This window comes from Symphalangus syndactylus, chromosome 23 (assembly GCF_028878055.3).
Source record: "Symphalangus syndactylus isolate Jambi chromosome 23, NHGRI_mSymSyn1-v2.1_pri, whole genome shotgun sequence".
In the NCBI taxonomy this organism is placed as follows: Eukaryota; Metazoa; Chordata; class Mammalia; order Primates; family Hylobatidae; genus Symphalangus; species Symphalangus syndactylus.
Genome location: NC_072445.2, coordinates 45,785,280 through 45,791,279, shown reverse-complemented (window position 1 = coordinate 45,791,279; position 6,000 = coordinate 45,785,280).

Below are 6,000 nucleotides of genomic sequence, written 5' to 3'. Positions count from 1 at the left end.
CAGCTGTCTTCCTGGCCTTGTGGGCAGCACACAGCTCTGGAGTTAAACCAGAGGACTAACTCCTGAGCATACCCTTTAAAACTATGTGATCTTAGACAATTTGCTAAACCACTTTAGGCCTGAGTGTCCTGGACCTTGGATAAGAGTAACTGTAGTTCATATCACATAGGATTGTGATGAGAATCAAATGAGATCTTCTGTGTGAAAACAGGGCCTTCTGCATAGCCAGCACTGAATAATCATTAGCTACTGATTTGGTTATACACTCTTTTTGCTCTCTGGGGCTTGGTTTGCTCTGTTTCACTGGATGTCCAAGCCTGGCCACCTTACAATGGTGACCTCAGTTTCTAAGTCCACACCACCCCAGTCCAAGCCAATAGCCAGATGGAATGTGATTTTCTTGGTCTCCAAACCAAATTCTTAGGAGGAAGAATCTCCTTGGCTCAACTGTGGTCATGGAGGCAAATGAACTCAGCTGTGGAGGGTTGAATTGTGTGTGTGTGGAACGGGGAGGGGGGTGGTAGCGAGGGGTAGCAGGTGGAGGCAATAGTTGTAGTCCTCAAAGAAAGAAAGTATATATTTATGGGCTGGTTAATTATCCCAAAATAGGTAAGCCCAGCAACCCTGCATTTTGTAGTCTTCTGTGATATGTCTTTGATAAGCACTTGTGATGGTAAATTTTAAGCCTAACTTGACTGGACTCAGGGATGCCCAGAAAGCTGGGAAAACATCATTTCTGGGTGTGTCTGTGAGGATGTTTTCAGAAGAGATTAGCATTTAAGTCAATAGACTGAGTAAAGAAGATCACCCTCACCAATGTTGCTGGACATCATCTAATCCATTAAGGCCTGAATGAAACAAACAGGTAGAGGAAGGGTGAATTTACTCCCCCTGCTTGACTGGGGACATCAAACTTCAGCTCTGAGACATTAAAGCTCCTGGTTCTTAGGCCTTCAGGCTCAAACTGGACTACATCACTGGCTTTCCTGTGCCTCTACTTGCAGATGGCCAATAATGGGACTCTCTAATAGCATGAGCCAGTTCTTCATAATATATAACTATCTATCTGTCATCTATCTACCTATCTATCTATCATCTATCTATCACCTATCTATCTATCACCTGTCTATCCACCCATCCTATTGCTTCTGTTTCTCTAGAGAACCTTGATGGATACAGCCCTCTGGGTGTTCATCCTAGGCACCTTCCATCCTTCCAATGCCATATCTGTGTATTGCTCCCCGCTCACCCCGTCTGTGCACTTTTACTCTGCCCTCAGTCTCTCGAGTCACTTTGCTCACAAGTGTGGAGAGCCAGAAGGGCCTGGGGGTTTAGGTTTATGTGTTCCCTTCCTCCAGGGCAGCCCTTCACCTGAGACTGCTAACTGCCAGTGCAGGCATCTGAAAGCTCAGCTCCCCTGCCTTGAGTGGGGACAACTCAGAGGCATAATTTGCCCTCCAGAACTCCCCTGTGGGATCAGGCTGAGGCTGGCACTTTGCCTGGGGTGGCATTCCACTTGCGTTCTTCCCCCTCTCTATCTGGCTTCCCCTGGAAGTATTTTCTAAGTAAATCACTTACACCGGAATCCTGATCTCAGGGTCTGTTTCTAGAGCTCAATTGAAAACAATCCTACAGATCAAAACATGGGCCTGAACTCATGTGTAAGCCATTAATGAATGTAACTAATGTCCATGTGAAAAGGATTCTTTCATTCCTCTGAGAGTTGGTTTTGTTTCTCATCCTTGCATTCTTTGGCGGGTCTCACCCACGGAGAGAGGCTTTTGGAGAGTCTGGATCTCTCGGCCTTCAGAAAATGATCTTCTTTCAAAGAAAACAAGGAGGACAGCCGCTCTCACTTAACAAACAAACAAAAAAATAGAGGTTAGTCTGGTATGAGACTTGATTTTCTTTGCTGCTTCCCCACCCACCACCAAGCCCCCAATCCCACTTCCCCTTGTCAGCTGGGAGAGCCTTTTCTTTTTTATATTGATATGTTTATTCCCAGACTTTATCTATTAATGTACAGATAGAAATATAGATTTATATGTTTAAACAGATGTAATAATTCTGCATATGTTACTCTGCAAGCTGCTTTTTTATTTTAACCACACAAAAAACAATGTACTTATTTCTTTTTTGCCTTCAGCTTTATTGAGGTGTAGTTGACAACACTGTATAAATATAAGGTATGCAATGTAGCAGTTAACGTACCTATATGTTGTGAAATGATCACAATCAAGTTAGCTAACCCATTCATCACCTCACATGGTTCCCATTTGTGTGTGTCTGTGTGTGTGTGCCTGTGTGTGTGTGTCTGTGTGTGTGTGCCTGTGTGTGTGTGTGTGTCTGTGTGTGTGTGTGCCTGTGTCTGTGTGTGTGTGTCTGTGTCTGTGTGTGTGTGTGTGTGTGTGTGGTGAGAACATTTAGAATCTACTCTCTTAGCAAAATTGAAGTATACAAGGCAGTATTGTTAACTAGAGTCCCCCTGCTGTACATTAGATCCTCTAGGCTTATTTAACTTACAGCTGAAGAGTCATTTTAGCTTTCAGAAAAAGAGACTCTTCCTGCTGAGCCCAGCTGCCTGCCTGAAACCTGAACTTGGATAGGGCAGCACACGGAGGCAGGATGAGATGTGACATTTCTAGGACGAGCTGCCACCGTAGCTGATTCTCACTTAGTGACACTCTTCACTCCTATCGCAGAGCTTACTCCTGCTGGTGATAAGAAGTGCTTTGAATGGATCTCAGTGAGAAATGTTTTCTCATGGAGGGAACACACAGGGCTGGCTGCCTTTTCAGGCCTGAAGCCAACCAAGAAGCTCCTTTGGGCCAACAGGGTCTGTCCTTTGAGCTGGGCAAGACTTGGTGCCAGGCAGATGAGCCAGTCACTGGTAGATAGGGCAGGGTATGAGTGTCCCTAGTTCTTAAGCCCACTTCAAAATATTCTGGCCACCTTAGCTTAACATGAGTGACTAACATTCTACCACACGAATTCATCTCTTTGGATTGAAGACCTGTCTAATGCTAAAATGTAAACCTTCTGAGAGGGATCACACATTTTCTTGTTGCATTAGCCAGACTCTTTTGGTTGTAAGTGACATAAACTTAAAATGGTATAAGCATAAACAGAATTTAATTGTCTCAATCATTACGGTAGATGGCTTGAAGCTCAGGCGGATCAGGTGTCAAAACAATGTCATCAGAAATCTTTTTTTCATTTGCCAACTCTGTTTTACTGGGTTGGCTTCATTCTCCAGGGACAATGATGGCCTCTGGTAACTTCTTACTCACTTAACAACCCAACGGAAGGAGTGGCCCTTTCCCTGTCATTCCAACCCGAATCTCAAGACTATGTCCCTTTGACTCAAATGGAGTCATGTGGTCTTCTATAAACTAACCACTGTGACACTAATGGATAAGGTCACAGTCCTGTGCCAATGGCTGGGGTGGGAAAGAAGGGTCAGCCCCACCCAAGCCACATATAATAGAGTGGGAGGGGGCTGATCAGCAAGGAAAACTTCAGGTGCTCTTACCGTTAGTGGAGAAACTAGATATTGGGGAGGCAATATCAACACCTGTCCACCACACTTAGCAGTTTTCATACCACCAAGGTAATAGCTAGCAAAGAGCAGCTCCCTACAAGATGAGACATAGTAGAGATGGTAACAAGTCCAGAGCTTGGGGCACCTTACTAGGAAAGCAGGAAGGTTGGAGGATACTGCATTAGGGCTCCTTGAAGAGCTAAGGGGAACTCAAGGGCTCTGAGATTGAACAGTACGTTCTTAGAAGTTAAGAAAAACTCTCAGACCAGGCCAGGTGTGGTGGCTCATGCCTGTAATCCCAGCACTTTGGGAGGCCGAGGCAGGCGGATCCTGAGGTCGGGAGTTCAAGACCATCCTGATCAACATAGAGAAACCCCATCTCTACTAAAAATACAAATCTAGCTGGGCATGGTGGCACATGCCTGTATTCCCAGCTACTTGGGAGGCTGAGGCAGGAGAATCGCTTGAACCCAGGAGGCAGAGGTTGTGGAAAGTAGCAGGAGAATCCTAGGTAGCTTGACAAGTGTCAGGCAGGGGGCCAGCAATGCCACTCACGATTCATACCCACAGGCTTCCCCCGATTTACGTAGTGGGCTCAGCCTTCATCCTTCTTTAACAGGAGCAAAACAGTGTATTCATGCTTTTCTGTATCATCCCCCAAGGATCCTTAGTCATGCTTGTGTGAATTGGTGCCCAGCAGGCACAATTTTGCTGGACTATTCCATGATCTCTTTGTTGTTGTTTTCAAAAACAGATAATAGTATGACTAATGGGCAGCTGACATTTTCCAAGCACCATATTATTAGAACCCCCTGAGAGCCAGCCTATTCTTCTGCTCTACAGATACGGACACTCAGACTTGGGGAAAGATGAACTGATTTGCCAGCCTGTCAGTGGTGGGGCCAGGCTACTGACTCCAGTCATAGGGTTCCAGCCAACATCTTTAAACCCCATACCATAGCCAAGCATCTGAAGCCAGGAAGAATTGAGAAAATATGGAGGGGAGAATTTCTAGGAGAAAAGGTTGAGGTTTAAAGCAGTCAGCCATGAGGGGTAGGGGAAAAGTCCCAGTGTACAAAACATGACTGTTGACAGTCTGTGAACAGGACCAACGAGGCAGCAGATGATGAGAACATGCTGCTCTTTGTTTGCTAAAGATGATACCACTACAGGTAGAGTGGGCATATAATTGTTGGCCAAAACCAAGACCTTTTGAGAGCGAGAGGACACTGTTAATAATTGTACTGGGAAGACTGCAATAAACCAAGACTGGTTTGGGCATACCAGAACACAGGGTCACTCTAACTAGGGCTACTAACAGTAGGGCTGGGATTGTTTTCTGATAGCAGTGATGGCTATGCATGGATTCATCCACAGCCCCTCCAGCCATCATCCTTCTGGGGTTGCAGGATGGCTGGTGAGGAATGTATTAACTGCCTTGGTCTTTGTAGCCTTGTGCTCTAACCAACAGAGTTTATCTCCAGACACAGTAGAGTCAGGGGACAAAAGATACAATTTCAATAATTAATTAACTTATTTAATTAAACCAACCATTAGCTAAGCAAGGCAGTATAGCCGAGTGGTTGGTGAATTTTACTTTGAGGTTTAGATCTCAGTGATGTCTCTGGGCAGGTTACTTGATTTCTGTGAGTCTCAAGCTTCTGATCTGTAAAATAGGGACAAGAGCAAACACTATCTGAGCTTTTACTTTGTTTTGGGTGCTGGGCTAAGCACTTTATGTGGATTATTTAATATCATCATAACCTTATGAAGCAGGAACTATCATCTCCATTTTGCGGACCAGGGAACTGGAGCTCAGTGGGACAGAGTAACTTGCTTGAGGTCAGACCATCAGTAAATACCAATTCTACAGGGGCTGGTTTTGGTGATTAAATGAGACAATACTTATTAAAAGCTTAGCATATTACGCCTGATCAAATTGGTTAATTGTGGCCCCTTTTTTGCGAAGTTCAATATTAGACCCTTTCTTTCTTCCTTTTTTTTCTTTCTTTTTTTTTTTTTTTTTTTTTTTTGAGACGGAGTCTCGCTCTGTCGCCCAGGCTGGAGTTCAGTGGCATGATCTCGGCTCACTGCAAGCTCTGCCTCCCAGGTTCATGCCATTCTCCCACCTCAGCCTCCCCAGTAGCTGGGACTACAGGCACACACCACCACTCCCGGCTAATTTTTGTATTTTTAGTAGAGACGGGGTTTTACTGTGTTAGCCAGGATGGTCTCGATCTTCTGACCTTGTGATCTGCCCGCCTCGGCCTCCCAAAGTGCTGGGATTACAGGTGTGAGCCACTGCGCCCGGCCTCCTTTTTTTTTTTTTTTTTTTTTTTTTTTTTTGAGATGGAGTCTCACTCTTTTGCCTAGGCTGGAGTGCAATGGCACAATCTCGGCTCACTGCAACCTCCACCTCCCTGGTTCAAGTGATTCTCCTGCCTCAGCCTCTGGAGTAG